Below are 12,157 nucleotides of genomic sequence, written 5' to 3'. Positions count from 1 at the left end.
CTTCCGAGGCCCAGGCTTAAATTGTGAGGTCAAGACCTTGAGCTTTCTGGGATTGCGAGGTCGTAGACCTCACTTTATTCTTCGAAAGGCCTTGTGAGGTTGCACATCACTAGGCCTTTTTTCCGACCTTCATGACTGTTTCCCTCCTATTCTGGGAAAAAGAGTTTTGAATGAAAAAAAACCTACGTAAAATGGCTAAATGTCTAAGATAAAGTTTGAATTTGTAATATCTAAAGAGTTAGAATCGATTCAGATCAACTCACTATGCAATTGAAACTAGCATAAATTAAGTTCTTTAACATCAAAACTTCATGATTTCAATAGTTTTATCATAAAACCCCATTTTATCTAGTGTATGGTAAGGCCCCGTACGGCCCTCCGGGCCGTACGGCCTGGAACCCATTATCCAGTCAAATCCACCTTTGTCGCGGCACTGACTAATACTCTTTCGAAATCAGTAATCAGATATTATATTTCCATTGGGGGAGATGTGAGAAAAATATCTTGAAAACTAAAAGTGAAAATTAACGCGTCAAAATTGTGCGTCCAGTTGCATTTATTTTCAGATATATCATGGTAAATTCATTTTCTCGTCGAAATAACTTTACAAATATGACCTACAAAAATTATTATACTAAATTTGATCCAAACTATTGATTTCATTTGGTCGCAAAAAAATCCCAACTGCAATAAGTGATCATATAATTTCCAACTTGAAATCGAGGTCAAAATGTGTGTTTCCGCGAACGACAATTAAAAGAAAAATACAAATTTGCAAATACAACACGTCAAATAATCCTAGGAACCTAAAAAAGAACTCCCTGCGTTCAGAACAAACTAGGAAGGGCTTGTAAAGAATCGTATCACAAAAGTATTTGGAGAGGAAGATGGAATTAAAATCATGATTTTCAGCCTCAATACTAGCGGCTGAAGTCGATACTATGTTTCCCAAATACGTTACTCCTAGTACCCTCAAAAACACCAGAAACGAAAAAAATCTTTCGGCCAAGTCCTGCAGTTTCGAAGCCAGTAATTTCATAATTGGACACAAACCAAATTTATAACCTAAGTACTTTCAGGTTGGGATAAGATTTTACTATTTTATCGCTTCATTTTGATATCTTCGAATTCGATATAGTCCATTGGATCGAAATACATTAAACTTCGACTAACTAGTATATAAAACATCGTCCCGAATAATATTCTCGTTAGGAAAATGTACCACAGCAAACTTGACTCATTTTGTGGCGTTATGTTCGGAGATTATGAGCTTCGAAACTGCTGGACGTCGCCGAAAGATTTTTTTCGTTTCTGGTGTTTTTGATGGTACTAGGAGTATTTGGGAAACATAGTATCAACTTCAGCCGCTAGTATTGAGGCTGAAAATCATGATTTTAATTCCATCTTCCTCTCCAATATGCGACATATTTTTGTGATACGATTCTTTACAAGCCCTTCCTAGTTTGTTCTGAACGCAGGCAGTTTTTTTAGGTTCCTAGGGTGATTTGACGTGTTGTATTTGCAAATTTGTATTTTTCGTTTAATTGTCGTTCGCAGAAACACCCATTTTGACCTCGATTTCAAGTTGGAAATTATTTTATCACTTATTGCGGTTGGAATTTTTTTGCGACCAAATGAAATCAATAGTTTGGATCAAATTGAGTATAATAATGTTTGCAGGTCATATTTATAAAGTTATCTCGACGAGAAAATTAATTTACCCTGATATATTTATATTATAATTTCGAGAAGTCCGTCCCGTGAAATTTTCCGTGACATTCCTGCATTCTGATTGGCTGCCGGCTTGCTGGCTCCACCAATCACAGCACGGCTATAATTATGGTTAAAATTTGAGTTACAACATCTGGTACAACAATTGGTACAACATTTGGTACAACAATTGGTACAACATTTGGATCAACAATTGGTACAACAATTGGTACAACATTTGGTACAACAATTGGTACAACAATAGTTACAACATTTGGCACAACAATTGGTACAACATTTGGTATAACATTTGGCACAACAATTGGTACAACATTTGGTATAACATTTGGTACAACAATTGGTACAACAATTGGTACAACAATTGGTACAACAATTGGTACAACAATTGGTACAACAATTGGTACAACAATTGGTACAACAATTGGTACAACAATTGGTACAACATTTGGTACAACAATTGGTACAACATTTGGTATAACAATTGGTACAATAATTGGTACACCAATTGGTACAACAATTGGTACAACATTTGGTACAACAATTGGTACAACAATTGGTACAACATTTGGTACAACAATTGGTACAACAATTGGTACAACAATTGGTACAACATTTGGTACAACAATAGGTACAACAATTTGTACAACATCTGGTAAAACGTTAAAAAATGCTTAGCAACGTTAAAAAAATTCCTTGGCAACGTTAAAACAATTCCTTAGGAACATTTTAAAAAATTAGCGTGGCAACGTTAAAAAATTCCTCAGATTTGATTTGATTTATTTTCAGAAACATTTTTAAAAAATCCCTTTGCAATGTTAAAACAATTCCTTACGAACATTTTAAAAAATTTCCTTAGCAACGATAAAAAAAATTCCCTAGCAATGTTAAAAAAACTGCTTATCAACGTTAAAAAAATTCATTAGCAACGTTAAAAAAATTACTTAACAACGTTAAAAAAATTCCTTGGCAACGTTAAAAAAATTCCTTAGCAATGTTAAAAAAAATGCTTAGCAACGTTAAAAAAATTCCTTAGCAACGTTAAAAAAATTACTTAGCAACGTTAAAAAAATTTCCTTAGCAGCGGTAAAAATATTCCTTAGCAACGTTAAAAAATCTCCTTAGCAACGTTAAAAAAATTCCTAAGCAACGTTAAAAAAATTCCTTGGCAACGTTAAAACAATTCCTTAAAAAAAAACTCCGTTTTTTGAGGTTTCAGAACTGATTCTAAGGAACCCATGTAGGAGAGATTATTATCATAAGTGGGGTATATGACTGGCTGGAAAAGGCAATAGCAATCACCAACGTGTGATCATTGACCGGTCGCTCTGCCAGATACAAATTGAGATTAGGGATGCGACGGCTGCACTTAATTTTTGCATACATGCGTTTTGAAAGATGGATATAGAGGCCTATGTAGATGTTACTTAATTTTACCACACATTTTGAAGCAAGGTGCACACAATGTCATAATGACTAGATATTTTACACAAGTTTTGAAAAGGCCGGACTCAATATGTGCTCTAGGCCGTCCCAATCCAAGGAACGCCTCTGCCGGCTACTATTTGGGCAAGGTCACTATTAAAAAAATTAGGAAGAGATGCGCGGCTACTATTTGATCACGGATATTACTTTTGTTTCCAAAATCAAGTTCAAAGTAAATTTTAATAACAGCACTAATTTCTCTCTTAGAATCGTAATCGATGCCAATATTATTGTTTAGGCCTGTTAGTAATAAATTTCTTCGTTGAGCCGAATTTCGGATTCTCTTCGATTTTGTGTAACTGTGCGATTAAGTTTAATTATACTTGAATTACTTATGTAAATGAGCTGGCTAGGAGATATCTGGTTGAACGTTGGAACTTGATCAACGGCTATAACTCGAATAAGGCTACTATTTGGACGGGGCTACTATTTGAGCAAGGCTATTATTTGAGCAGGGCTACTAATTGGGCAAGGCTACTATTTGGGCAAGGTCACTATTTATAAAATTATGAAAAAATGCAGGGCTACTATTTGAACACGGCTAATATTTGAGCAACGGCTACTATTTGAGTTTTTACGGTATGTAGCCAGGGCTTCATTTAAAGTAATTGGTGTTATTTTCCATACAAATTGAAAGTTCTGGGTTTAATTTTGATTTCAAAGTGAATGATGTATTTATCTTTAGCACATTTTGTTGAACCCAAATTGAGTCGACATGAATTTAAGTATGCAATTAGAGTGGAATAAAATTTAGACGGGTCTCTATAAGTTTAGCCGGATTTATGACCCCACCGAGCTTTGGATTTTAGCCCCGGCTATAAATAGAAAATATTCTCGGTATTGCACGATATTTTTGTTTTTTAAGGAAAATTTTACTAAATTATTTCATCCTGCTCAGGTTAAGCATATTTAACACGAGTATGATGAGCAACCTACATAAGTAAGTAAAACATCCAGCAACTCTTTTGACGATGGGCGTTCCACTGGAAACGAATAAAACCCAATTTTTGGACCTTTGTCTCCTCATTCTTGCTCAGGAAATTGGACGATAGTGTGGAATATTTGTGCCACATACTTTTCGTACATAGATTTCGTGGAAAGGAATAAATACTTTACAAAATTATTTACGATGTCCGTCATCACGGTTGCCTTGTAAGTGGACATCTACTCTAATAAAGTGTTAGTATGATCCCTGGGTCCGTCTTCGCAATGCAAATTGCCCCATACAGTAGACAAAGAAGGAAGCGGAGCAACCACTGCATGCATGCACTGCACTGCATGAATAAATGAATACATGAACATGTACACCCCACATACATACATCACTCATCAATAGTGGTTATCATGATAAGTGAACACTATTAATTAATTATTTTAGTTTGAGAAACTCTACCCACAGCGAGTGGCATGTCAATTCGAATGTATTTTTGACACTGAATCACACGCCGTCAATGGTTTTGACCTGCGAGGCCCCCGTGACCTCGCCGTGACTGTGGTGTCCAAATCTGGCTTATTCGTGATGTCGCATATCAATTCGAATGTATTTTTGACGCTGAATCCGAATCCGTCAATAGCTTGGCGTTAATTGTAGAAGTTAACGGGGTTTATGGAACTTAACGGGAGCGTGAAGCGTGGGAATTTAAATAGTTAGCTATGCAGTTACTCCCACGCGACGGGAATTTAAGAAATTAGCTATTCAACTACTCCCACAGGGGGGAATCAAATTTTACTGTGACCAGGTTAATTAAAATGCAGTATGACTTGGGCAAACCCTCAGTCTGATGTATGTATGTAGTATGACAAAGTCTCCACTGGGAATTATTTAAAATATAGTATGACGGATTTTTCGCTTTGGGCACACCCCCCACTGGAACTCTAGAACCCGGCCTTGGCCGGGCTATACGCTAGTTTCTTAATATTTATACACATATCATAATTAATGGTCAGCTAATTTGGGTCTAATCCATATAAATCATTGCAATTAAATTTGTGCGAATATCCAATACGTAAAAACGAAAGTTTCAGAGACGCCAAATATTTAAATTGAGTTTGTTAAGATTATAGGGGAAAAAATTAAGAATCTTTTGGTTATTGTACACTCTAAGTAAAAATGAGTAAAATTCACTCAAGGTTTGTTAAAGAAGGGGAGGACATAACCAAAAGATCAAATTTACCAAACGTTGTGCAAAATTTGTGCAAAGTTAGAAAATTTGCTCAACCTTGGGTAAATTTTATTTTTGATTGTGTCATCCTCTTTTTAAACAACCTTAAGTGAATTTTACTCATATATGAATATTGGACTGAATATTTAGAGTGTAACATTTTGCAATTGTTTTTCGCCATCGCTAAATTCGCGTCCCCCTTTTCCGGTCGGCCCCTTCCCCCTTGGGTTCAGTTAGGTCGCACCGTTGCACGTGCAAAAAATCAGCTCTAACAAAATTAATTTTTGCACGGTTTGCGGTTTCTAATGTATGTGCAAAATTGACCAATTGTTTACTTGACTTCGTAGATTAGCCACTTTCACCTTAGGAGATTCCGGCTCACCCCTTTCTCTTCAAGAGCCCCTATCAACTCTGGATTCCTTCCATCTCCAAATAGGTGGATTGAATGGGTTGGAATTGGCCGACTTAAAAATTCTCGCCAAACCAGTGGAAAACAGCGTTCGTTCCGAATTCGGTGCCTGGTCGGGAAATTGGGTCGTCCAGGTGGCAAAAGGAGACGAATCTGAGAGGATGAGGCTCCTCGCGACGCCCCCTTTAAAACATGCCGCCCCGTTTCTCGCCTGCATTAAGACGTGGGGCTACCAAATCACGTTTTACCAAAGTTACCAAGAAAAACAAGAGTTCCTTCAGCAAGGCTGTATTTCAACCGAGATGACGCCGTCCATCGTGCATTCCTGGAGTTTAGAGAGGAATTGATTTTGGTTTAAGAATTTTTAAAAATTCTCAAAATTTTCCGAAATTGTCAAAATTTTGTTTGTTCATTTTCAGTAACTGGAGTTGGTTTAGCATAAAATTCGTGTAGGTTGGGTAAATATATACATTTTATTTACAAAATGTTCATGAAATTGTTACAGCGTTTCTTTCGATAGTTTTTAGATATTTAATAAAATCAGTTAAATAAATCTAAGAGTTTTGCCAAAATTCTTAACATGATCGAAACTATGAATATGTACAAAACAGGAGATTCTTCGTGGGTCGCATTTAATGGCGACCCTAAGTGACTGAATGGGATACCCTAACAGGTCGAAAAAAATAGCTAATAACTGAATCTCGACCCTAAAGTTCTGATAGTTAAAAATCGTTGATTTACATCATTTTTTAGGTAATTAAATCTCGATTATCATTTATTAAGATCATTTCTCAGAATTGATCCTTAAATTAATGAAAAAATTCAACAACAAGGGCTCTCTTGCATTTCTTTGGGCTCCCTGGTCCACGTTTTAACCCAAGAGGTACATTTTTGCAAGTATCAGAGATATTAAAATTAAAATCTCTGTAGATGTATGCTAGTCTGGTTAAATGCTCACAAACATGCTGTTTTTTTAATACTTATTTATTTGACAATTGCATAGAGAAATCAACTAATTTGATTCTTGTCCTTTTGTCTGTGCGTACGGATTACATACACTCCAAATAAAAATAAGTAAAATTTAATCAAGTTTGAGTAAAAAAAAGTGGATGACACAACCAAAAGGTAAAATTTATCCAATCGTTGTGCAAAATTTGTCCAAAGTTATGTATGTAAAATGTCCAGCGGGTGGGTAAATTTTGCACAAAGTTGGTTTAACTTTTGGTACTGTCATCCTCTTTTTTACTCAAATTTGAGTAAATTGTATTTATTTTTATTTAGTGTGTATAATTTAGTTGAATAAAATATTTTGGGAAATTAGGGTAAAGTTTAAGATAAATAAGGATGGTTATTGGCAAGTTAGAGAAGGCCATTCAGTCCACCGTAGGGTTTAGTTCTTAGGGTAACCCATTCAGTCACTTAGGGTTACCATTAATATTTGCCCATTCTTCGGGAACAATGTGTTTCCTCCGAGATGACGCCGTCCATCGTGCATTCCTGGATTTTGGAGAGGAATTGATTTTATTCACGAACATACAGATATTTGGTTTAAGAATTTTTAAAAACTCTCAAAATTTTCCGAAATTGTCAAAATTTTGTTTCTTCATTAAATAATGGTTGAGCATAAAATTCGTGTAGGTTGGGTAAATATATACATTTTATTTACAAAATTTTCATGAAATTGTTACAGCGTTTTTTTCGGTAGTTTTTAGATATTTAAATAATAAAATCAGTTAAATAAATCTAAGAGTTTTGCCAAAATTCTTAACATGATCGAAACTATGAATATGTCACAAAACAGGAGATTTTTCGGGAACACCGTGTTTCCAGCGAGATGCCGCCGTCCATCGTGCATTCCTGGATTTCGGAGGGAAATAATTGACCCTATTCAATTTTTGGTAAAATTTTAGTTTTAGAATTTCCCCGATTTTGGAGAGGAATTGATTTCATCTAAGTATTTTTGATTTCAGAATTTTCCTGAATTGCGATAACCTGGTTTGTTCATAAACTAAGCAAAGTTGATTGAAAATAAAATGTGTGTATGTAGGTTAGTTATACACATTTTTCATATTTGCAAAATTGCAATTGTTAAATCGTTGTTGGTCGTGCATGATTAGATATTTAATAAAATTTGTAAAGTTGGTTGAGCATGAAAACTGTATTTTATTTTCGTTATTGAGCTACCAAATCACGTTTTAGCAAAGTTATCAAGAAAAACTAGGTTTTTCGGGAAAGCTGGAACGCTTCAAGTGATATGACGCCGTTCACCGTGCATTCCTGGAGAGGAATAGTTGACTTTGTCCATTTCTGGGACATTTTAACCCTTTAAACTGTAACGAAGATAACTGTCGTTTTATAAGAAATGGTTTAATTCAGGAGTACGACAAAAGTCGTCCTAAAAAATCGTGGTCATGGCGCGGAAGGACGACAATTGTCGTTTCTAGGAGGTCATTGATTTTCACCATTTTCTCTCCGCGGCCTGAAATTTGTTGCAATTTTGAGGCATTTCTCCTATGCCAACACAATGCTAAATTTGAAGATTTTCTTCCCAAAAATTTGCATATTTCCCTATACAACTCAATGTTAAATTTTTGATTTTTCAGTTTTTCGAGTTTTATTAAAAACTCCTGAATTTCTCCTCCCGCGCGATGACTACAACATACTTATCCACAGAGCGAAATAATCCAAAATTATCGGAAACAATTCCACGAGCACTTTTTTAATGAAATTTTTGCGTACTCCGAGTTGTTGAGGGTGAAGGCCAAACATATAAAAAAATTGACGAGCCACGCCCACTTTGGGTGTGGTTTTTTCCTGGTAGGGTTAGAACCAAATGGCATATCAAAAGTTGTAGCTCATGCGATGGTACATCTGCAGTAAAAATTTCATCTAAATCCGTTCACAAACAACAAAGATATCCAATGGCGAAACTCGGCGACAGTCAAAATGCGACGACTTTAGGGGCGTGGTTCTCCGAAAGGGGCAAGTACAATACTCTGAAAATTATTGTAAATTGTAGTCCCCACTGATCTTAACGAATTCAAAGAAAAACGGAGATCTTGATTCTGCCCCTTTCCAAGCTATAAGCCCGGGAACATTGGGAACATTCATGGCGAAATTGTCCAAAAAGGGTGAAATTTGACATGTCGTATCGCAGTAAAAATCGATATCTAGCTTCAGCCAGGTCTAAAAAGTGCGTCGCAGGTGAAATTGACCCATGTCGTCAGGGAAGCATGTCGACGTGTCGAAATTTCGACATGGAGCTAGAGAGGTGAAATTTAAAACTAATACTCCCCTGCCCTCCAAAGTACATATGCAAACACTTTTGATCATGTCGACACGCCATTTCGATAGAAATCGACCTTTTAATGTCCAACTTTGAAAATGTAGATATTGGTTTCAAACTCAAAACTCGTGCTCCACAACTTAAGATACCAACATGTAAATTAATTTTGACTCATGTTGACGACTTATTCTTGCGACAAATCATGTCGAAAGTTTAAAAATGGTTTCTTCCATTGGAATAAACAAAAGCATTTCTCCGTAGTACAATATACTAATAAGTATATTGTATACGTTTAAGTTTTTCGGGTTTAACCAGTTAAGCTACTCATCAACACGACATCGCCGCTGCAAGAGTAAAAACTGGCGTATACCGCTTCAACAGGTAAATGACCCAACCACTGTAAAATTATTAATTTATTAATTTATTTTGTGCATTTGTAGTAATCTGGTACGAATATGAACGCAAGGGGACAAGAATTTCCCCAATCTCTTTCTTACGCTGCCATGGGCGAATTTATCAGGAACTGATCTGGACATTATAAATATTACTATATTCTTCAGTTAGGATCAATATCTCTTCGGAGACCACTCTCACGGATGGACATCTGCAAACGAGTACCACTTGCGAGGACCGCCGTGATGCCAAGCGCTTTAGACGTCATGGGCTGGGACACCGTGTCAATCATCAAGACACCGTGTCGACCCTCAGCGAGTCCGCCTCGCTATAAGGGCGGCCCCCAAGGCACAACTTATACAAGTTTACGCCGCGGTGCATCTTATCGGACTAGATCAGCCATCAGCTAGGCTTTTCAGTTCGAGATCGCAATACCGCCCAGCTGAGCTGGAAGTGACATGAAGAGCTCTGGGTCCATCTGAGGTAATTCTCAGAGTAGGTGGCTCACGGCCCGGGTTTCATTTCCAGTTCAACTGGAGCCGCCTCAGGGAAGTTGTGCACTTGTGGTGAAACATTTTTTATATTAAAAAAATGATTCATGACACCATGTGAACCATCAAGACACCGTGTCAACTGGCGTCAAAGGGCGAAGAGCCCAATCCTGTTAGGATTCCTTGCGGGAGGACCGGGAAGAGGCCCCAGACCTGTTAAATAAACCCCGGTTCCGTTTGTACCCCAAGGAGGAGCAGGCAGGTCTGAGCTATGGTCCCGGGCACATAAACATTACGGGCCGGAAAACGTGTAGATTTTGTGAGTAATAGAAACAAGTTAACTCTAACACTTTATAATCCACAGGGGTGGTTCCCCTTCAAGGACACTGTGAGAGCTTGTTACAAATTGTAAGCCCTTGTCTCGTTAGGTGTTGTGGATTTTTCGCAAAAATGGAAGACGAACGAGGTGTGGAAGAGAGTGAAGAGATCGGCGGGGTAACACAACCGTTTGTAGGGATGGAGATGAGCTCTAACGAACCCATGAATAGTTCCATAGGCGGCCATTCTTCTACTAATGATTGCAGTTCAACAGCAATGGGTAGCATTCAAAAATCAGCACTTGTTGACATATTTAAGTCAGGTGACCTTGACTTTTGCTGCAAAGCGATCAAGAAAATCGTTGGTGCATCAATGAAACCGAACCTCTCAGATGAAGAAGAGCAAAAGTTTAGAGATCTAGTCTGCAATGAAAAGTCGACATTTAAAGCTCTTTGGCAAAAAGCTAATAGAATGACTGATCGCTTTACACAAAGACATGGGACGTACCTTCAGTCGACCTTTGATCTTCCTACCGAACTTCGAGCTACCTCTGGAATGGGCGTTGTGGGAAGACCTGCAGTAGAATATTCTGCTTTGGGCGTCCGACGTAAAAGAACAAAAGAGAAGGAACTGTCTGAGCTTCTCATTGACGAGCCCAGAGATAAAATACTCAAGTCTGTGACGCGTGCTCTTGAAGGAGATGATCCAAAGGACAAAGACTTACGGGCGATAATAAAAGAACTTTTGAAGAGCCCTACCCGTCCATCAAAAATTCGAGAAAAGCTGAAAGCTGCTACACCATCGCCAATGTCGATTGAAGAAGCCGTATCATTAATGATAGATTCCCGGATGCCTGTCAGTACGTATGAAATGCTTAAGAGATCGGCCGACGCGCATGACTTTTCCCTGTATCCTCCGTACTACTTGTTGCGCAAATACAGGAAGGACTTCTGTAGACCAGCAGAACAGTTGGAATTGTCAGACACATTAGCTTCAGTTTCTTTGCAAGCCTTGCTTGATCATACGGTGGATCGAATTTTCAAACTTCAACAAGAACCACTTTTACAATTTGCAGAAAAATTGAAGAATTCTACCCTCAAACTGCAGTTAATAGCTTCGTGGGGATTTGACGGCAGCACAGGTCAATCCCAATATAAGCAAAGATTAAATGCTAATGAGAATGCGACTGATTCAGGCATATTTGTTACTACCATGATTCCTCTACAGTTGCAAACTGAGGAAGGTAAAATAGTTTGGAGGAATCAGGCTCCCCAATCTGTAAGATTTTGTAGACCACTAAGAATCCAATTCCTAAAGGAAACTGAAGATTCTATTCATGCTGAACGAAATTGGGTTGACTCTCAAATACGAAATCTGGTAGCCCACTCCATAACGGAGAGCGGCATTTCGGCCTCAATTAAATATTCCCTTCATTTGACAGTCATTGATGGAAAGGTTTTAAGCATTTTGTCTGGAGCTTCTTCGCATCAAGTGTGCCCAATTTGTGGTGCAACTCCATCGGAGTTTAACGTTTTAAACCGCCCATTGAAACCGATTCCTGATTGCAATCTCCAGTATGGAATAAGCCCACTTCACGCCTGGATTCGCTTCCTCGAATTTTGCCTACACCTTAGCTACAGAAATGTAGACGGAATTAAAACATGGCGTGTGAAAGGTGGAGATAAAAACCCTCAATTGAACGAAAGAAAGCGGAAGATTCAGGAAGCGTTGTGGGAGAAACTTTCTCTAAGGGTTGACTTTCCAAAACCTGGAGGTGCAGGTTCATCCAATGATGGAAATACGGCAAGAAGAGCCTTCAGTATTGAAAATCAAGTGGTATTCGCCGAGATCCTCGGAATAGAGTTGTGGCTAGTGCAAGATTTGC

Source organism: Folsomia candida, unplaced genomic scaffold, assembly GCF_002217175.1.
Source record: "Folsomia candida strain VU population unplaced genomic scaffold, ASM221717v1 Fcan01_Sc027, whole genome shotgun sequence".
Taxonomy (NCBI): Eukaryota; Metazoa; Arthropoda; class Collembola; order Entomobryomorpha; family Isotomidae; genus Folsomia; species Folsomia candida.
This window is presented reverse-complemented; position numbering follows the sequence as displayed.